General features: G+C 36.1%; 1 protein-coding gene across 17 annotated transcripts in view; it reads right to left on the bottom strand.

The window, feature by feature from the left end:
• The window catches only part of SOX6 (SRY-box 6), a 375,776-nt gene that overhangs the window by 248,225 nt on the left and 104,388 nt on the right, over nt 1-23,163 (bottom strand). For 10 of the 17 annotated variants that reach the window (XM_017809666.1, XM_017809684.1, XM_017809774.1 and 7 more), the window contains exon 1: nt 15,053-15,524. The exons of 4 other annotated variants lie outside the window; for them this stretch is intronic. The gene's annotated coding sequence lies outside the window, so the exon portion shown is untranslated. Of the gene's footprint in view, nt 1-438; nt 476-882; nt 907-15,052; nt 15,525-23,163 lie in introns of those variants that run through there. 3 more of the 17 variants (XM_017809736.1, XM_017809803.1, XM_017809810.1) reach the window with 3 other exon arrangements.

The following is a 23,163-nucleotide window of genomic DNA, read 5'->3' as shown; positions in this document are numbered from 1 at the left end:
ACAAAAAAAATGAAACACAGTGAAATGCAAAAATATCACACTGATAACGGAACATGTAAAAAACGGACTACTTGCAGTAAATATATAAAAGAAACATTTTCAGGAATTTCCCTTACGGCAGCAGTCAAAACCAAAATCCCTCTTGCTGCTAGTGTTACCTCAGTCCATATTAGCCTGCCAGCCCATCTTTAGCAACTGCCTGGTTCACAGACCCAGAATATAACCAATAAGCTTACCACTGTGGCATTATAAGTTATTGTGAAAACTAAAGGGGACAGTTTACTTATATAAGTATTAGGTTTAAAAGTCCTGCCTGGAGCAAGAGAACTAAATCTTTTATGCTTCCAAGAGAGACACATTCACACTGAAGAAATTTTGGAATAGCTTGGAAGGAAGTGTTAAAGTTCTGACTGTCCTCCAGGTCATGTAGGTCCTTACAGGTAGTGGTGCTGCTGCTACACATTCCACTGGAACGATGTCTGTAGCATCACTGCTGCCAACCTGCTCCAGAAGAGGTTGCATTTCAATCATGCTAAAGACAGAGACTGATGTATGTCTAGATGAAGCAAATTAAGAGATGCCAGCTGACTATAAAGGTTTTAAAATGTAGCCTATAATATGCCAAGTGTTTTGGTGGCAGAGGGGATTTTCTGTGTGCGGGATGAGCCGAATTTTGTAAAATAAAAAATATTTTACAATAAAATCATGATAGAGTAGGGAAACAAAGAAATGGGTTGTTATTTGCAGTTATGCTATATATACACCATTTTAATAAATTGTGGGATATAACAGTTGGTGGTTTACTGTTAGTTCACCCAAAATAAACAAATGTACGAATAAATCAAATTATTAAGTTAGTTTATACTCCCTGCCTTTCACAACCTGAAGCAACAAGCACAAAATGGAACAGCAGAAAGGGAGTTCCTCCAGCATTATGACAACCAAACCTGAGGGGGGGCAATGTACAGGAATACTGAAAAGTCCTTCCTCAGCTGGAGAGAACGTGGGGCAGGGGAGGGCCAAAATACCCGCAGGAGGATGCAGTGAGGAGCTCCCGCCCTTTGGTCAGGATGCACTGCCTGATGGGCACGGGGACACTGGCAGGGGCCCAGAAAGAAGGTATGGACACTGCAAGGCTGACAATCCTGCCATATTTATTAGTGGTAAGCTCCAGGAAATGTTCCACATAGCCCTCATAGTTTTCTGCCTTCAGACTTAAATGCATACACGCGCACACTCACACCATCCCTTCTTGAATTTCCTTTGAGGTTTCCATGTACTGCTGTTTTACCCTCAGGAGCTGCTTCTCCCCATGGGCTCTGCACTATACTCGGCTCTGCCATCCATAATAGCCAGTTGCAAATACTGGGTAAAATGCATTTTGTCACTGCTTTGATGAGACGTGGCTGTGTAGTGAGATGTACAGTGTTGACCAAGTGGTCTCACTGAAGTTATTACTGATCTAAAAGATAAGATAAGGAGTTCATTACCTATTCCCTGCTTTCACAGGGAACACCATTTCCCAAATTCAATGGGTCACTTCTCATCTCCTTCAAAGCCTATAGCTGTAGTTGTAATAAGATTAAGAAAAAGAGGTCTCAGACATCACTGAATAAATAGGCAGCTGGGGTAAGAAAACGGAAAAAAAAATCCAGAAGATAACTTCTTGTGTCTTTAGAAAGACAGAAGATGGATCTCTGAACTGAGCCTAATGGCAAAATGAGGAGAAATCCCATGTGAAGCTGGATTTATACACACATGACCATCTGTTTGTAGATATATATATGTCTATGTGTTCATGTCTTTTTTCTTTGTCCATATATCTTATTATATATAAGATTCAAGTCCTAACTGTGCAAAGAGAATGTGGCCCATCCTTGTGACTTTTTTTTCCCCTGTACCCTGTTGTCCAGCTGTAAGCTGTGAAACACATCCAAGTTCCTTAGAACGGGGAGTGTCGAGCCAGGCAGTTCAGGGTGAGCTGTTCCAGTTATCACTCCACTGAAAATGAACAACAAATTCAAATAACAGAGGCCGTGTTTGATTCTGGATCTTTCTGGGTTTTCTTTCTCTAGTTCCCACCCCCACGCTCTCACCTCTCTCCCAGCCTTCCCTACTTACCATAAAGTTATGATGCCCTTTGCTATAATAATGAATGGAATTCCCAGCTTATTATTTTAGAGGCTTAACTGATTCTCAGTGGTTTTCCTGTGTTTAGCACTTATACAAAGAGGCTTTTTCATATGCCTTTCAGCAAATAAACAAATAGGCTTGGAGTCAATATTCATTTTAATAGTTTCACTAGATAGTCACATTTATTTTTGAAGATTTATTTTTTTCTAATTGCACTCCTGTGTCACTCTGCATGCAGTTGTACTACATGTCCATCTATAAACCTGGACCTATTATCAGCAAGTAGAATATCTCCAACCTTAAAGTAATCTTTTTATAAAAACATTTATATCTGCACAATGCTCATTGCTCAAAACTCTAAACATATATAAGAGCCAGAATGCTGGAACCTTGCTTCCCCTTCTGTGTGTTATTTTTTTTCAGGTATTCTCAGCTGAAAGCTTTCTAGTGCTGTCACAACGGCCAATTTTATACTGGACATTTTTCCTGATACAGATGTGTAACTATTTGCCTTTTCTTTACTTCTCTATAAATGCCATATGGACAGAAATCATTGAGTCACCAGAACATTTATTTTTCTGATATATTATGCTGTTTGATGTCATGTTGACATGTAATTGATGTTGGTTTTGCTTTTTTTTGTCTTTGTTTTGTTTCTTGGTTTCAATAAAAAGAGAATTTAAAAAAGGCTGTAGAGTGATGACTTAAGGCACTGACAGACATGAACATAGTATGCATCTCTTTTATGATGTGCTGCTGAGTAAACGGGTATATTTCTAGCTTTAGATAACATGTAGGAGACCTCTCAATTTTTATCATATAATGAAGTATTTGTGTAAGCCTAGCCTATAACCTCAAAGGAACTTTTTTTCTCTCACAAGTACATACAGAACATGTTTTCAGTAGGGGCTTAACCCATGATTTAGGAGTCAATAAAGAAAGATTTTCCATAAAGAAATGAGAAAGCAACAATAGAAATAAAATACAACATACCAAATATTAAATATGTTCCATCAGCACAACAGAGTCTTTGTAGAGTAAAGAGCAGAAGGGGATGATTAATAGTAAAATGATATATATGTCAAAAGAAGAATAAATGCAATTTAGACAAAGTACACACTTATTAACAGAGAACATCATTTACAGTTATTCAGATGGGAGGAAGGCAAGGATGAAACTAGCAGAGAATGTATTTCACAATGTGAAGTCACATTCGTCTTGGTTCAGGGCTCCCTCCCTCTACAGCTGCAAAATAAAAATACTGGTGAAATCCTTGCTGACATAAAATTAATGTCTAAGTACCCAGTGACTTCAGCAGAATTAGGATTTCACTCAAGCAGCTTCAAGGAGCAGCTTCACCAGGCAGACGTCCTGGATCACCAATGGGAGTGGCCCCACACTTCCCCCCAGGTTCCTGCAGCAGACACGCTGCAGTCACCGCCAGCTCTGACAGCCTGGGCACCAACCAGCCTTTCTAAAGGGGAGCTGAGCCTGTGGAGTGCTCCCCATCCATCCTTCTTCTGAATCGCTATTAACAGGGTCAGCAAATGCCAGGGCCCTCCCAGGTGACTATACCAGGCACTGGGTTTTGGAGCATGGGGAAGAAAGGAGGGACAAAGGCACTTCGAAACAAGCGCAGAGACCAGGTTAAGCTTAGACCAGTGAAAGACAGATGAACGTGCCTGATGGACCCAATGACTGCCCAGCCCCTACCAGAAAGCTGTCATCTGAAATCAACTGAAAGGTTGCAGAGAAATTATTTCTGCATGGTAGTATATTATGAGAAGATTTTGGGAACACCTTCTCGATATTTGCCAGAAATCTTATAAAAATGACCAGATGTAAATTTAGTATTTCAAGCATTCCAAATTTTGAGCTAGAAGGATACAAATATGTCATCAGGTTATATCACTCCCTGCAGAACCACAGGGCTCCCTGAAGGTGCCCCAACAGTTTGCCAATTCAGCCTGTTTGTGAAAACTGGTGATTCACTTTCCACAATGAAATACATCTACAAACAAGTATACATAAAACAGGGGAAAATACAAGGTAGAAAGAAAATTACCATTTCATTCTGCAGGCAAGAAACACTCTATATAATAGCTCCATAATGTCTGCCCACAATGCTCTAATATTTTCAAATAAACCAACACAAAACATAGGTGTTTATAAGATAGGAAAGAAAGATAAATTTTAAATTAAGAAGAAAGTTTGGAGAAGTTGTAAATTAAGAGAAAACAAAGTTCAAAAAACATCCAGTCTCAAAGCTCCTTCTTAACTACCTCTCTCAAAATCTTAAACTGTCCCAAAAATACTTTGATTGTGGTCTAATCTACTCTACATGACCTTTGCAGAAATGATTCTTTGCAACTCTGGCAAGTTTCTTTCTCTGCCACTTTTGTGAGATGAATGACTCCTTCCATTTGCAAGGAAGTTCTCAGAATCTCTGCATTATAGGACTATTATTACTAGAACTCATTGAGCTCTTGCTGTGTTCACAGATTTAAATCTGAAAGCCAGAAATTATAAACATATACCTCATTCAAGATAGTACATGCAGGCAAAGATTATACAAATTATTTTAGTAATGTACATTATAGCTACAAAAAGAATGACATCAGAAATCTTTATTAGCATCAGACAAGAGCCTCAAATCTTAAATCAACTCACAAAATTTCTCTTTTCCTAAACTCCCTTTGATTTCTTTGCCTATTAAATCCGATTGCTATACAAGTTGGTGCTAGATGCTCTTAAAGTCACACAGAAATTTACCCACCCAGTTTAAATCACATTATCTTGATATAACATCCTATGTGGAAGTTTAATGGAACACCACAGAAACCACCTATGCATTACTCAAATCACTTGTCATCTTGATGCTCCTACAGTTTTAATCTCCAGTCATCAATTGTCTTCAGGATTTTACACTTTTTGAAAACAAATATTTCTGCACCTTCTAACTGAACTTCAAGTCCACCTGCACTGCGGGATGTAGGTGCAAACATTTAAACAGAAATGCTCCACTCCAATCCTAAAAGACAGTAAGAAAAAAGAAAAAAAAAACACCAGAAAGATAACTAATAAAAAGAACTTAAAATTTAACTGAGCATTCCCACTTTCTAAGTATGTAGATAGAAAATAACACTGTATCAACACAGCCTATTAGTTCTCTCTATTAAAGAATTAGAAGATATGAGGAGGTCAAAAAAATACAGAAGAATGAAAGCATCAGAAAGACAGAGAATCCTTATAATTATATTACAGACAGTGTCAAAAAACATGAATTAAGTAACTCCCTATCCCCCTCCAAAATCCCAGAGTAGTATATAAATTTTTTGCAGTATTATAATCATCACTCTAGCAATATTACAATATACATTTTATTAACAATCCATTCCCTGTAATGCTAAGAACTATGATGTAAATTATGATTGTCACACAAGTCTACATTTATATTACACACAATAGTCTCACTAAAGACTATCCAGGTTTTTATGAAGTTACGAGGAAGTGATCTGATTTTAGGACTGTCATACTTTTAAGCAAATGTAGATTGACTTAAAGTAAACATTGCAGGAGGGAGCTCATGCTCTAGGCTTCACCAAGCAATCAGCAAGGCATCTGACACGCTACAGAAAACCTGCAAAATCCAGCAAATAAATCTTGTAACACCCATTCAGTATCCTACAAAGCACACAGTGGGGAGCTGACACATTATTAACTGACTGTAATTTTCACAAACTGTACCATACTAAGACCTTTATGACACACATGTGGTGAAATATACTTTTATGTATTATAAATGGCCATGATTTTAAAGCATGTTAATCAAGACACTTCAAATAAATCATTGGGTTAAGTTAGTAACATCAAAAACATTAAATATTGCAGTAAGAATATTTGGGAAATGCCTCCATCTCATGACTCCACTCTAACAAAATCACAAGCTTTTGATGATGCAGTAATACGTAACACAACAAAGGGACTGACTTGAGCAACAAAGAAGATAAGCTTGGGACGGGCTACTGTCATAAAGTGGTGCTTCCCTTGAACACGAGCTTTTAAATCAAATTATATTTTATATTAACTTGCTAAAAACCTGTTCTTTCAATGACAGTAAACTCACAAGGGACAACGCAGGTTCCAAGGAAGACCTAATGCTATCCAGAAGGAAAGAATTGAAGATGATATGACACAGACTTCATCTCCACTTTCAGCCAAAGCATTTTTCCTTTTGCCTTGGTGGAGATTTACACAACTTTTTAGAGGCAAACCTCACCTGCCTCTCTCAGACACAGCAAAAAGCAATTCTGCAAATGAGAAAATACTGGCTTTTGAAGCCTGACATTGTTCTGCCACACACAGGAATAACTTGAGGTCCCAAAGGTTCATAGAGGAAAATGGCACTTTGCCAACTCTCATTACTGCCTGCCAACCTGTAGATAATCTTCTTGTACTATACTTCATCTGATAGTTTCACATTTACAACTCTTTAAAATACTCAGCATTTTCTATTTAAATAAAAGTAGACAAGATTAAAAACATAAACCTAAGTAGAAAATACAGGCTAGAATTGAAAGCTGAAAGCATTTTCCTCACTATTGTCCATTATTCTTTAAATGTATCATTCTGTTTCTGCATGTAGGCCAAAAAAATAAATCCAATGTAAACACAAAAGGCAAATACCTTCTGAAGGCCAGGCAAATATTTGAAAAGCAAAAAAGAGATTCTGCTTTTATCTCTAGATCACCCTACAATTTAATGGTTAGTGGGGAGGGGTTTCTTTTTTCCTTTCTTTCTTGTTTTTCTTTTTCTCTTTAGTTCAGGGAATGCAGCAGGGGCAGGTCCACACTTCATAGTTCACAGAATAGTTATCAACCTATAAATTAGAACAATGGGATAACAAATGTTGCATAACCATATTTGTTGCCAAGCAGAGAGAAAAACTGCCGCTATAAAAAGTATATGGCAACAAACCAATGTATTGAAAATCTTGATCCAGTATTGTTTCCAAATTATGAAAATTACATGCCTGACCTTGTAATCTGATGTCTGTAATTTATAAGCAAAGTGCAGATGCCTGTATGGAGCTTGATTGTCTCAAGGAGGTTTCATGAAAGGTAACACCACTCCACAGACTAGAGACAAAGACCTGGGCCTTCAGCTATGTCACTGGTATTAAATAGTACTAAATACAAGGAAAAAAAAGGTTATCTGTAAGCTAAAATGGTAAAGCTGGCAAAACATTAACAGTGAGCCTACAATCATCTAGTACACTTGATGCTAGTCACACAGTTCTCAGGCCACCACTGAACACAGATGTACAAGTGTTCAGTAGTTCTATATTGATACTCTCGGGTTAACAGCAAGTCTTTACCAATCACATGAATCCCAGCAATTCCACAAAAACCCTGTAACCTCATAAAATAAGAGCCAGTGCTTTCTTAAATTGCATGCAAAAAAAAATTTAAACTATTTTATAGTTAAAATAAAGTCATCTGTGTTAATGTTATTAAAAATATTGATGCATTAGGGTGAGGATTTTTTTTTAGCAACAAATTAAGATAAGGATTTTTGAATAGCAATAACTACAGAGAGAAAAAATACATTTTGGTTTATTAAATTTTGGAGCAGCAAGAAAAGAATAAGAAGGAACATGAATATACAGATCAGAAGAAAAAGGGGAGCTCTGTCTCAGGGTTCCATAATAACATATGGTTTAACTCTTAGTCTCTGTGTATGAGACAGTATTAAGCAAACATATATACCATGAAGTAAAATTTTCAGTTTAATTAGTTATCTGGTTACAGTGAAATTTGTTACAGCATTTGTTACTTTGTCGCAAATCAGTTTCTATAGTAAGCTAAATGGTGTAATCAATGGCCAACTTAATTCTCACTCAGTTATCCATGCTCAAAGATGTTCTTCTATACGGATAAAACTACCTGAGAATGAAATGTCTATGTTTAGGTTCTTCATTCTATATTTCTGTGTTGTTGTCTTATACTCCTCAACAGATTACGTATGATATCACATGCTATAACAACTTTTAATATATGATTTTCAACATGCAAATGTTCTTGTAAACACTAATATAAAATTATTGCATAACGAAGGATTACTTGTCTCTAAATTTTCATCTATATATCTCTGATTGATTATGGATTCATAGGAGCTATTTAAGGGCCATGTGCTTTCAAAAAATATACAAACAAATATATTTCAGAAAAAAAGTCACTGAATATAAACAAAAAGAAGTTACTTTTAGGGTTAATCGCCTGTCCACTAACTTCAGGGATGTAAGAAAACGTTTCATATATGTTCAAGCTGTGAAATGTATGTACTTCATTGGCTTTTATTTGACAGAAAAGTGATAAATACTCCTTTTAACTAAAGAGGTCTGATCAGAAAAGCAGGATTAATACGAGAAAATAGAATTAATACTTGCCTAGTCTTTTAAGAAACATTTACAAATAAAAGTTATTAAAAAAAAAAAAATGTTTTCCAGCAAACATGAAGAATCTAACTGAAAGCTATTTTGATTAGGTTAATTTTCAGTTTTCACAATATAATATCACATTAAAGATTACGGTATTTGCAGCAGAATAAATGAGAAAAGGAATTACGTTCCAGACTATTACATAAATTAGGGGACACCAGCCCTTCATGGGTTACTACAGATATTGCCAGGAAGGTAGTTTACTTGAGCTTCTTCCCTTGAAGCCTTTTAAAAAAATTTAGAAAACAGGAAATAATAATATTAAAAAATAGTTGACAAAGCATATTGATAGTATCTCTATAATCTCTAAAAGCAATCTTAATAATATTTTAGCTAATAAGTAAACACATACAATGTCCAATTCTCTAGCTGTTTAATACTAAAAATCCTGCAAGTGCAAGGTAGAAAATGGGGATGGTTACAGGTCTATTGCTATGCTAAAACTGACCCACACACTTCACAAGTCAAACTGCTAGCAACGGCCTGGAAGAATTGTAAGCATTCTCATCTACTATTGATTTTATCCAGGGATTCTCAATAATTTTTGATGACTATATTAATCCTCTAAATTATAGATTATCATGTCTGAAATTAGAATGATGTATAAGACAGACAATACTTTTAAGGGAGTGTGAAGCTTTGTGCCTAATATTAATATGAAAATTCCGTAGGGTATTACTGTGCACATGCACATACATGGCCATAGACTGACGCATATGTGAGTTCCCATACATACATGTGCAACTACGTGTACGTATTTGCATAAGTAGAAATACATACAAATAATTGGCAAAATGGACTTGTATCCACATATTTATGTAGTTGTCTGCATGCTTATATACACACACACATAAATAGATAACAAGATCTGTAACCTGCATATAACTATGTGTTGCTTAGACAGACACGGATGTACATCATATGCATGGAACTCACTAAGCTAATTGTTACTAATGAGAACTGCAGTAACTGACACAGTGCCTCATATGACCACAGTGCTTGCTCACAAATTTTCTAAAGCACAGATCACTTCCTACTCTGGTTCTAAAAACCACAGTACAGGTTGACAGAGACATATTTTTTAATAACAATAAATACTTTTTTTTCATTTGCCTACTGTGTGATTCAGTCTCTCTAGACTTGGCTGGTATCAGTCAATCCATTTTGCATAGTTTTAATAGTTTTTGAGGGGGTGTTCAAATATATAGGCATATCTTTTAAACTAAAACTGTTGCTTCACTGCTGGAGCTGCAGAAGTAAAATCCGAACATCACCCCTGATGAATCAAAATTCAACTAAAAATAGTGCTTTAACAGTAAAGGTGAAGTAAAGCAAATCATTCTTTCTACCTATGCCTCTATGTTGTTGCAAGAGTGCAGGCAATTTTATTTCTACAGCTTCTATGATCATCTGCGACCTAAGGCATGTTGATTGTATCCTTAAAGGATAATGGTGTGATAGGGCAAAAAAGCATCCAGAAAAAGGCTCAATAATTTATTTGCTGGCACCAGATTCCTTTCTCACTTATTCCCTGAAAGCATCAGTTGTAGGAAGATGAGAAAATGACATTTCTCATACAATGCACAAATTATTATTGATACTAGTAGTCGAAGTAGTCACTTCTTATTCTTTCTTTTCTTGACTTGTTAAAAACTGCTAAAAGCAGATAGCAGAAGACAGAGGACACAGTAACTCTGGATTACATGTCACAGCTGTAGGGTGCAGGAGAGAAAAACCCTAATGAAGTCCATATACTCTCTTTAGAACTATATCAGTATAGCTCAAAGCAGAATCTGATCCTCCCCAAAACACAAAGCCGCTATTACTGATGATTGTTTCAGTTGACTTTGACATCAATTCCAAAACTTAGCTCTTTCTTTGAAATAGGAAGTCTAGGCAACTATGCACTGAATGCCTAGATCTGAACCCTGACAAGCAAGGGAAGCTTATTATTCTCCTTCTTATAACACAGCAGCTCCCTTCCTAATAGGCATTTAGAACAAAACAATGTTTCTCTCCTGCAGGGTTTTATTTGGCCTTTAGATTAAACAACACTCTAGGTTAGTAATCAGGTTTACCAGAGAGTTGTCATGGGGTCACTAGCAGCTACTTTGCTTTCCCTCAAAACTGTGCTCTGTAAGGTGATGAAAGTGTTAAACAGACTACAACTGATGGGAAAAGCAGAAAGAAAAATCAACAATATCCTAAAAATATTTCTTTTAAAGAAAAAGCAGTCTACTGAAAAATAATAGGCAAGAAAGATTCAGTATAAACTGTAGTAAATCATGTATATTACCTCAATAAATGCTAAAAGCCTATACTTGCCTTACACTGGTAAAGCAAGAACGAAGAAATTGGTGATTTAGCTCACATTTTTCATGCAAAAAATTGGGATGTATGGTTATATACATGGCTTTTTTTTAAATCCAAGTTAACAGGGAGGTAGAATAAATATCTTTAAATTGGAACTAAATAAGCACAGTCCTGATGAAAACTCTTCTTTGGAGGGGAAAAAAAAAAGAGCATAAACAGGATTTGGCTACTGCAGTTCTCACTAAGTTTTAAACAGATGATTCTTCCACTGTAAAATGACAAGAAACTTGCACATGGACATAAACTATTGGACAGCACACAAACCGTTATATATCCTCTACTTTATCCATCCCTGTTCAGAGGTAGAAAGGCCAAAAGGATGCCACTGAGTGGTAGTGGCATCTGTGCTTGATAACTGCTGCTGAAGTGCCCAGCTTTGGCCTCCTCCCAGCACCATGGAGTTTGGTTGGTTGACCTATTTAAGCAGAAGTACCACGAAAAATCTCATCTCTGTTCTGAACATCACTGTTTGCCTCCTACACCGAACACCTCATCACTCCAGTAGTAAAACAGACCCATCTGTGGGACAACACCCAATCTACTGTCCTTTGATTCACACAAATGTGGGTGAATATAGTTAGAGCAAATTTGCTGTGGGTTTTGTCTTGGTTGGTTGTTTTTGTTTGTTTTTTTACTACAATTAAAACATTTTGGTGTTCAGATTAGGTAAGTTTAATTTTTTTCCAGTTCTAACATTTTACAACATATTTTCCTCTAGGAGAGTTCTAATGATTCTATATTCTTTCTTTAATATATTGTAGAGATAGACCACCTATATGCAAAGTCACAAGATCACCCTGAATTTGTCCTTTTTCATGACAAAACCTTGTAATTTTATGTCTGACCACTCTAAGCTGCTGATGCTCCATAAGGACTCTGTAAAAGCTGGAATTGTTCGAGAGGATTTTTGGTAATATTACAGCCTGAAGCAAGGCTAAGCACCAGCTGCACCATATTTATCTACTTGTTTATGAAAGAGTTTCCCCCTCATTGTGTGGATAACTGACCTTAGCCACAGCTAATAAGACATGAGCTTCCTTCAACTATGCAGTTTTACACTGAATCTTATAAAATACTTCAGTGTTATCCATGTAGCTTCACTGAGCTTCTAATGAACTGAAACACATTCTCTCTCCAGTACTGTCATCACAGACAAGGTGTGGTCCAAGGAACAAAAATAACCTGGTCCAACCTTTGCTTTGGCCTTTTGTTTCTGTAGACAAGTTTCTTCCTGGCTACTACCAGGCTTTTACAAAGTAGAGAATCAAGCAACGTACAGATATTTATGCTCCACCCTACCCATCATCTCCTCTTACTGCCCCAAACATAGTGGCAAGAATGGCTTACTGCAGGTTAGCTGCTTCAGCAGCCTCCCTTGAGTGCAGCTGTGTTTCCAGATGTGTGTCTAGTTAGTCAGAGACCTCTGGAACTTCATCTCTCCTCAACCTTAAGTCTTTAAAGAAGTTGGGAGCTACAAGGTCTGCATTGAAGAAAATACAATAATTTCACTTAACATGAAAACCCTGCTCAGTCAGACTAGTTCCACTAAATCAGAAGATGTCTTATCAACCTATTCCAGACATGTCTAACTTTTTTTTTAATTTCTTTTCTGCTTTTTTCCTTTTTTTTTTTTTTCTGCTGTAGTACACAACTGAGAACAACTACAACTGGCAAAAAAAGCAAAGATCAGGTCAGTCATGCTAAACTGACTTGTATGGGGACATTTTTCACAGGTTACATTACATTACCATGCTGTTGAATTGGAAATAAGTCACTGGAATGGGCACAAAAAAACACAGTTTCTGCTTGATATCTTTTGTTTCCATTTTTTATTTAAGGATATTACTTTTATCCCAGTTGATATAAATAATAAAAATTAAATAACACCTAATTTATGCTGGTTTACTGTTGCAGGGGGTCAAGACTGTTTCTCTTCAGTTTTAAATTTTTAATTGTAAAATGGTTATTAAATTCTGTCTGTTGAACCAGTACAGTGCTAAAGCTCAACTGTCAACTACATATATATACACAAAATACCATAAAACCTGAAATACTACTTCAAAATCCAACCAATTTGTCTAATTTGTGGGTTAGTACACACATAAGTAATATAATCACCTTAATCATTCCAAATAAGCACACAGCGAGTTTCATTTTGTGTTTTTTTTTTTCCCCAGCAGCACTTTACTAGTTGTTCCTGATGATGTTCCAAGCAGAGCATTCCAAAGAGTCACTCGTGCAGGAAAACAGTTGAGCTAAACTCAAGTTGCCAGCTCTTTTCTAATTTTAAGTTTAGCTTTCCCATTCTGAAGCAAGCATTCCTCTCCAATACTAGTTAAAAGAGCTTATCTAATTTAACTTTCATTTTTTTCCTTAAACATCTGGGAAACTTCATTTCTCTAATCAGTTTCTTACTTTCCTCCACTAATTACAATCTTGTTTTTTCTACGTATATCATTTCCTGTGTGATAATTTTTTCATCATTGGGTTTCTTGCTCTTTATATATTTCCTAGATGCTGGTGTTCAAACTCAGAAAATGCAGCTTATTTGCGTCGTCCCCACTCTCCTTAAAAAACCCAGCTAAAATGTGCCACAAAAAGTTATTTGCCTCTACGTATATCTGAATATTTAGCACAGCTTCCAAAATGCCGCCATTTGTTGCCCTGATAGCTCCATCATCAGCAAATTCTAGGATTTTAATTTACTCTTACATGATGAGACGCCCTTCAGAGAAATTGGCCACCAGCTGTCTCTCTGCTCGAGGAGGCCAAAGTCACACGCAAAACAATGACGCTTGTCAGACAAACGCCACTTCTCTGTTTCATTTTCCTCACTGCCTCTTCTTCCTTTCTATTGCTCCTTTGCCCAAGGCCATATCTTAATCCCATTCCCCAAATTAAAAGGTTTCTTCCTTTCTGTATGGCTCATGAAAGGCTACAACATAGAACTACATTGCTATGGGGGCTCACCCTTCAAAGTTGGAATACTTTCAGTTTTTATCTGTATTTTCATTCTTGTATCACCCTTTCATATAGCTTTCAGGCTATTTCATACATAATAGGCTAAAGTCTGGAGATGATAAACTCTTTTTCACTGAGCCAGATACTGTAGTTACATCATATGCATATTGAATTCTATTGTACAAACAAATAAGGATTATTTTTTTAAAATTCTACTAATTTAAGTAACAGCATACAATGCAGTAAAAGTTATTAAATGTTGTATATAGACATTCTAGTCTCCACAGTAACAGACTGCCATTTAAGAGATTTTGCATACCCTCATAACACACTAAAGAGTGGAGAATACATTGAAAAGAATAAATGCTTATCATACCTATTCATTAGTATCAGGGGCACAAATATAACGGGCAAATTTGAAAGTTGACCCAAGACAGGGGTTTGAGTTTTTAAAAAAATTACCAAAAATATAAGAAGATTACGTTCAACTGACCTAATGGTTCAGTTTGCGTTTTCTGTATAAACACAGTGGGGTATGTTTACCAAACATCCATTTCCTCCTAACCCCAGATCATAGATTTTTGAAAGCCCACAAAAAAAAGTTTTTTTTAATGAACGCAATTGTGTTCACAATATCAAAACAAACATGAATAAATCATTCATACAGTGTGAAAATTGAAATCTAATAACTTAGAATGAAAGAGGTCTGCAACATAAAAGTTCCTGTAAACCTCCACAATATGTTCAGGCACAACTAAAGTCAGACTTACGTAATACATGAGCTTGCAATTGCAAAGGACTCTTCAGGTTTTATAATCAGTTCTCACACTTAACCACAAACCAGAAAAGAATTGTTATGATATTTTACAGTTCCATACGTTGCGTAGCTTAGAAATATATCTTCTTACCAAAGTTAAACACGAGTTTAATTTCTTTCATTCATTTGAGGAAACTGAGGATCAACATATGCTGTTTCACATGCTGATACTTTGGTAAAATAACAAAGATTATTTTAAAAACTAAACTCTCTCGTAATGAAAAACAGAAAGAAAAGATTTTATTCCTTTGAGAAGATGATTAGCTTACCTGGTTTTGCCATTCCACACCGACAGCCCGAACAATATTATCAGCTCTTCAGGTACTAATTCTTGCTAACTGGAAGGATATTTTCTCTCTTGCTGGATTAATAATCAACTTTCCTGATAGTTCATTTGTAATTCTCTGCTGGTTAACCCTTTGCAGGGCTCCCATTTTGAACTAAGCACCCTACACTGTTCAGTTCATTTTAATACAAAAATAACAAAACATATGATAGTACCTACATGAGAATTAAATAGCAAGCTAAAGAGAAAAAATAAGAATAAATTATCTTAAAAAACTAAAAGTTATAAATACTTCAAACCAGACTTCCTCTGAAGGACTACTTACTAAACCTAAGAGCCAGTGAAACAATGCATCAACAAACTGGAAGCTGTAAAGTCCAATGGCTCATACGACTGCACACTCCCATGAAGCTACTGCTCGACCTCTCATCTTCAGCAAACGTGTAAGTATGACACATGCCTGCTTAATTCTGAAAATAACATCTTTTATTATTGGATAGTGTGCTGAGAAATTACCACAGTTATCAGTTTGTGCAAGGCCACCCATCTGCGTTGTCAGAAAGCAAGAGCAAGAGTGGCCAGGAGTAAAAATGAGATAAGAGAGGCCCAGAATAGCTAAAAAGGGGAGTTCAAATGAGGTCAGAACAGTTTAAGATGGGATACCTAGAAATTATATGTAATTTTATTTTTCAAGAGTAATAGTAGCAAATTACATATATTTCATTAGTTTCATAAAAATTCAATACCTTTTGTCAGTTTTGTTAATTATAAAGATTATAAAACAACCTGGTAAAAGGGTTTCAAGATCTCATATAAGAGGGTGAAAAATTCTGGAAATGGTGACCTAAAGAAACTAGTCTTTAGCAGATATCAGATGGACCTTGGGATGTTGATTGTGGACAGAGGTACAAGGAAGAGAAAAATAAACTTGTTGCATAGATGACTGAGGCATAATGCTGTAAAAATAGGGAAATAATAAGAAAGACTTTTTTTTTTTTTTTGAGAAAAAAATTGGGGTTTTTGGATTCTCTAGAAAAAATAAGAGGTGACAGTTCTGTTTACTAACATAAATGCTTTCCCGGTGAACTGTGCTATAGCTGTTTTAATAAATAATACCACAGAAGTTCTGTTTTTTCCTTAAGACAAAGGGACAGAGTGTCCAAAAGCTTCTGCATAGCACAGATGAGACTATCTATTTCCCATTGCATAAGAGTAGTCCTATAGCTAATCTATTTTTACACCACTACAGGTCTCTGCTCTCTATTCAGTAGCACCTAATACAGTCTGCTATAAACTTCCTACAGTATGTGCTGTAGAATTTATGATAAAATGCTATAAAGTCTTGAAGCAAATTTATTTCATATTTATAGTTAATTTTATTCTGTCTGTGTTTGAAGGAAAACCTTTTAAGAACGCCAATAACGTGAGAAAGCTACAACAACTAAATTTATTGTTAAGTATCGCATCAGTGGTACTCCTGGGGGCTCTTCTTCATGGGAAGAAAGCTTAAACAACATTTTCTAACACATTGGATTGCTTCCCAGAGATGTGATGGCCTACAGAGGCAGTGCTGAACAAAGCAAGCTGGAATACTAAGTCAGTAAACAACCCTTTTCAGAGAATGGCCACAAATAAGTGCAACTTTGTTTAATAAAGGCGAATTATAGTTATCTTTTGTTCTTTAGAAGGTGCATTATCTTTCTCTCCTGTTCCACCTGACTAAGCTGGTAGTATCTTTTCTATCACCTGACTGAGTAGTTGGCTGGAGATAATGGGACAAAACAATCCGCTATTGTTACGAAAGACAATGACCTTTCATGTCCTTGGAGCTCGCCATGACCTTTCATCTTTCCTATCCTCCAATGGTCTCTCCTAACAACTAAAACTACACCCAGTTAGGCTGAATTCCAGATTGTCATAAAAAGCCCCGTCCCTTCGAAACAAAACCAATTTTTACACCAAGGTGGAGGAGAAACACAGGTCCATTGTTCCCTCACAGATGGAAGTTAGAGTTACTAAGGCAACAGCTCTAATCCCCCTTTTTACCACCTTTTTCACATCATTGGCCTATCAAGTGTGCTACCTTTTAACTCATAAGCTCAAAAGCTGGTAGTCTAACTGACTGCCCTAATTAGCTACGATTTTCACAGTACAGACAACATGATGAGCTAATCGAAATTTGCAAAATAATGACGTACCTCCACCAAATATTCCTCCTCCTGAGGCCCAGTCTTAGAATAACAATAATGAGACCATTATTAGAGGAGGGCATTAAAATGCTGCACTGCTGCTAAACAGAGAACTTAATTGTTCTGGTCTTGTCCATTGAATCAACAACCTATTGTTGTGGACTTGAAAAATAAAGGACTGGAGAATGGGTGCCATAATGATTGGTCTGTGCTGCCATACCAGCACTCTGTAGAATTGTTTTCCTTTTGAAACTCTTGATGGACTAGTAGTTTTGTTTAAAAGTAATATAAAAGCCAATTGTCTGGATAAAAAGTCCTATTTATTGAAATCTTTAGAAGCAGTTGCATGGATTTGTTCATGACCCCCAAGATAAAAACATAGAGACCATAATAATGCTGTTTGTGACGACCACTTCTTGTAGTGACACTAGATAACACTGTCCTGTCTAGCTATTGCAAAAGGAAGGAAGGCACTTCCTTTGCAGACCGAAATCATGGCAGAAGGTCAAATAGTAGACAGACCCAATTCATCTGTATAAAGGAAGATGTTTTATTAAAAAAAAAAAAAAAAAAAAAAAAAGGATGACATAATATATTTGGGCATCATTTACAATTCTGGGTTTAAGACAAACTGATAAAGGTATCCCTAAGTCAGTCACAGGACTTTTTTTTTTATTAGTTTGTTAAACACTAAAAAAGACAGACCTTATTTTTTCCTTCACCTCTTCTATAATACACTAAACTTTGTCATTGGGAAACTGAATAATACACACCTTGAAATGCAGTGACTCAGCTGATGCCAGTTGTAACTTACAGTTAGCTTTGGATATTCTTTATTTAAATTTGGGACTGGGAAGAAGAGATACATAAAATCTCTGGCATGCTTTTTAATCTTGGGGGGGGTTTAATTGATAGAAAATTAGAATCTACAGCTTTTCACAAAATGTTTAAATCAAACATGATCTTGAGAAAGAAATATTCTCTCAAATCAAAAATCATAGTTTTATGATATAAAATCATTGTTAATTAACACTATCCTGGATTTCTTTCTTTGTTTTCACTGTTCTATTGCAGTAAAAGCTTATAAGAAACAACAGATTTACATTTTGGAACAGAAATTAAAATCATGCCTTATTGTATTTCTACACTTACATCTCTTAATACATCTTTCTAGACAAAAATTTCTCAAAAATAAGCTATGACTCTAGGTTAATATAAACAGTGAGAAACAGTAGAATTTGGGCTTACAAGAGTATCCATTGATAATTTGCTATTTACTTCAATGGGAAAAAGTTTAGGTTTTACTTTTTCTTATTCTTATCAACATATTGTAAATCAGAATGAGAAAAATAATTGTGAAAAGGGGGGGAAAGAAAGAAAACTTAAAGTTAAAGGTTAACCCAAAAGGTATTTTCAGCAGTTCTTAGAACTTAGCTCGCATAATGTAAAGTTGTCTTGCATGTAACTCACAGCATACCTTTTCTTTAAACTCTTTTCTTTTGTAAATTGAAAAATGCCTAATATAAAGCAGTATTAAATTGTAAATAAGACCTCTTGCTTCATTCAATCCATGCTTTGCTCCATTTATCTTCATCTTGTTAGGCTAAATTAATTAACAATCTCTGTGTTGCACACTTTCTCTTTTCATTACATCAAATAATGGCCTGGATATGGGAGAAAACTCTCACCACGGGGATCTTGAAACACTACCTTGAGGAAGAGTCTCTTACATATGTATTGCTTTAGCAATACTAACTAGCTAGATGTTACAACATTTATTAAGTGGATCCTTCACCGCTTTAAAATAATTGTCCTGATTTTGTAAGAAATGAAAATCAGGGACTTGCAATAGATCATGTTTACAATTTGTGAGCCATAAGTACTAAAAAAAAAAAAGGAAAGTACCTATATTCATCTATACTTTTAATCGACGCTTTATTTACTATAAAAAATCTGAAACTTGAATGCAATTTCTGGCCAACTGTGTATACAGTCCTAAACATCTTAATGTGTCAAATTACTCGAACCAAGTTGCCATATTATCTCTGAATGTTCTGTATATAATTAATTGTCTGGGACAGTTTCATTGGTAAATCTGGTTATTTAGATGCTGTAATGGGGAGCAATGTGGTAAACTATCAGTCAAGTTTTCCTCCTGTAACCTACATTATGGCATCCAGAGCAAAAGGACAAAAACAGCAAAGCCTTTTTTAATCTCACTCTGATCAAACAACCCTCTTTCTCCAATCACAGCTTTGTGCGTGATATCTTTCTGCTAGTGTTTCTTATTTAATTAAAACAGACACTGACAGAAGGACATGGATTAGGACTGTAATGATGCATTTACTTAGATTAATCGGAGGCTCCTTTTGGAGTAATGGCTTAAACAAAGAACAAAAGGAAATTGTTATGAAACAGCCTTTTATCCCAGGCAAAGGTCAAATTATGAGGTTTTTAATTTTGTCAGCCTCTGTTATATTGGGCCTTGCTACTGGAACATGAGAAGTGCTTTTCTCCCCTTCTCCCCCGAGCCAAGCCAGTTATTATAATACAGCCATTAAAGCTGCAAATTAAAATGTCTGATTTTAAAACAGGTTGCTCAGCTTTCAAAATCCTCTAATTAGCATGTTGTGCATTGTTGTGAAGGAAAGAAACCTAAAATGCTAATGACCTGCTGCCAGGTGACCACACTGCTGTGCAAAATAATACAGACTCACTCAAGTAGTAGTAATACTAATAATACCCAGCTCTTATGAATTACCCAACTCCAGGTCTACTCTGCACCACATGTGCTTAAAGAAACAAGCATGCATCCAGCCAAAGATCAGAGTTCAGTAGTCAGCACAAGAGATTGTTTTATGTTAACTGGAAAGAAGTCTGTGCCATTTCAGACACTGCAAGACAGGAGAAAAACATTTGAAACCACCATGGGCCTGGCAATACTTGGACCCAGCACAGAGAAGAGCACGGAATGGAAAATCCTTACCCTCTTGGACAGAAACTACAGATACACTTCTGTAAGTCTCAAAGCAGACAGCCCCAACTTGCTGTGATGAATTCTACTTCTGTTTTTTCTCACAGAAGGGCAGCAATGCATGAAAAGACCCCAAATACAGGTATGTTTTTTTCCTTTCCCAGTTTACTGTTCATTGCAACAAGCTTGTTCAACACACAAAATTAAATCATGATTTTTTCTTAAAATATGCTACAGGAGAAAGTCTGATAATGTGTCTTCCAAGACTCAAACCAAATAGAAAACATTTTCTTAAACCTCATGGCACTTGAGGCTCTAGGTTTTTGAATATTTGATTTGTAGCAAACTTACTGCACACAAAATTTCAAAAGAAAAGAGCTCTCATGTCCCAGTGAGAAAACATAGCTTAAGTGACTTCCTTTTTTTGAAACTGTAGCTGAAAAAAATGTTCATAAGTCTTCCGTGCCACCAAAACTGTACTCAGATCCAAACCTTCTCCTGTCACACAGTCCACATCTCTGGCAAGCTGAAATGTCACACAGCACCTAGAGGAACACAACCTAACACCAACAAAGCAAAGCTTTGCTGACAGTGCTGACATTGGGTCCAAACAGCAGCAGCAGAGACAGCTGTTCGGCACCACAAATAATACTGTCCTGAAAGGGCAAGAATTGTTAGAAGTCAAGATTAACCCCACTTGACCTGTTTCTTACCAGCAGTTAAGAAAAAAAGACTTTCTCTGTAACTTGACATCTTTGCCATGAAGATCCCTGTCCAGTCCCTTCCAAACATACCAGCACAGCGTTGACAGCGTTCTTCAGAGGTCACAGGAGTAGGAAGTTGGACATGATGTCGAACAGCTATGCTCCCCTCGATGTCTGTTCCTTCACACAAGTCTCTTACCTTTCAAGTGATCCCTAACTGACCATTAAGGGACAAAAATGACTACAAAGGGTATTTTCAACCATTTTTAATTCCCTATTGCATTATATTTTACTCATAAATTCATCAGGCCAGAGAGAAGGTACTGCGTGATTTCAAATCCTAATGTCCCCAAAACTGCTACTCAGTGAAAAGCACAATTCAAATTCTCTCCAGATAAATTACAAAGCAGTCAGATTAAGCAAATCATAATATATAAAGGATCATGCATATGGTTTAATCCCAAACTCATGTGTCAACACTCTGTTTTGCTTGTCTCCATTTTACATAAATTCTGCCACCTTGCTGCCACTATACTCCCTCACAATTTAGTTCCTATCCTGACAAAAACCTGACAACTTACCCTTGAAAGTATTAGCATGATTACATGTAAACCACTTAAAAGACCTACATAAAAAGGGAAACTACGCTTATTTGCAAAGATAGTAATTTTAATTTACTTAATATTCAAATACCTGAACTGCTTAAAAAGTAGCAAACCAAATGTTAATAAAATTAGCTATATAGTAGTACTCTATCTAGCTACAAATAGGCCAAATTTCACAGTAGTCTTCCACAACTTTGAAACATCACTGTCATCAACCAGTACTACCATTTATTTATTTGTTTGTTTAAACTGCTGCTCAGCCAAGATAATCACATCTTAAGATACAAGAACCTGTTTCCACAGACACATGTATCATCCACTAGTGTTTTTTGGCTGCCTCTTAGTTGTTATTTTTTTTCCTGAATAAACCACCTCTGTAAGACAGAAAACACACTGCTCAGTTTATTTGTCAAAAAATATGCTAACATCTAATGAAAAACAGACTTTGTGCAAAGTGATAGGTGTCTTTTTATCCTTTACAACTCACAGTCAGGAAATTCTCATTATTGTCATTTGTTGCTGTGCACATACTATGTTTGTAGAATTCGTCCTAATGGTGTGTTTTAAAGGCTTCTTAGGATGGCTATTGCATTGATATGCACAATGCAAATACACTGTTTCCCAAAATTTCTATGTGTTCCTTAAAATATATTAAGTATGCCAACACTCCTTTAGTGAGCAAGTAATAAAACCTGCATTAGTATCCTATACAGTATGTGAATTCATGGTTTAAGATCAGAGCTGCTTAGATAGCAAATTATCTGCATCATTTCACATTTAACAGCTAGAGAGCTGTCCAGGTACAGTCTGTATACAGTCAGCATCAGAACAATCAGTGCTTCCATGAATACAGTACTTTGTCTCCTGTGGTTTTTGCTGAATATTCACGTAGTACATAGAAATACATGTAAAAGAAAAACAGTAATCCAGTAATCTAAGAATTCAGTGCGGGAGTCCGACAGAAGTGAGGCTGCCACAGCAGCAGCCAGTGGCATAGCACAGTAGATACACTAGTAAAGAAGTCAAATACTATGTAACCATGCTGCTTTGGTGCAGAATGAGGCACTGATTGGGCTTTGACACGTTACGAGTTCAACTGTCTCCATTAAAATATACCTCTGAGCAACTGTATTGCTCTGTCATGTTGATCCTGAAAACTCTGGTGGCCAATAGTGAGCAAAGACAATCTACTTTCTCACTTTTGGAACATCACTTTCATACAGCCAAGCAAAAGTAACAATATGCTCTGCACTGATGCACAGCAGAATAAAACGTATTTCTGGGGGAAAAAAGAAAATAATCATGAAGTCATTGAGACTTCATGCATAATATGTAAGCGGATTTGACCCAAAGACATGAAGAAAAGTCCTACATTTCTTTACTTAAGTAGCCCCCTAAATTAGTGTGTGTTTATCTATACGTGTGTGCATATATATATATATATACATATAATTGAACCAGCATAATATGGAAATATATATACATAATGGAATCCATATAACAGTCATAAAATGGAACCCAACTCTGTTGTCCAAATTACCAGCCTGTGCCCCCAATCACTAGCACAGAACAGCAATTTTCTCTATCTTCATGTACCATGGAAGAATAGTTCTTATCTCTGA

Source organism: Lepidothrix coronata, unplaced genomic scaffold (assembly GCF_001604755.1).
Source record: "Lepidothrix coronata isolate B3197 unplaced genomic scaffold, Lepidothrix_coronata-1.0 Scaffold1, whole genome shotgun sequence".
Taxonomy (NCBI): domain Eukaryota; kingdom Metazoa; phylum Chordata; class Aves; order Passeriformes; family Pipridae; genus Lepidothrix; species Lepidothrix coronata.
This window is presented reverse-complemented; position numbering and strand designations above follow the sequence as displayed.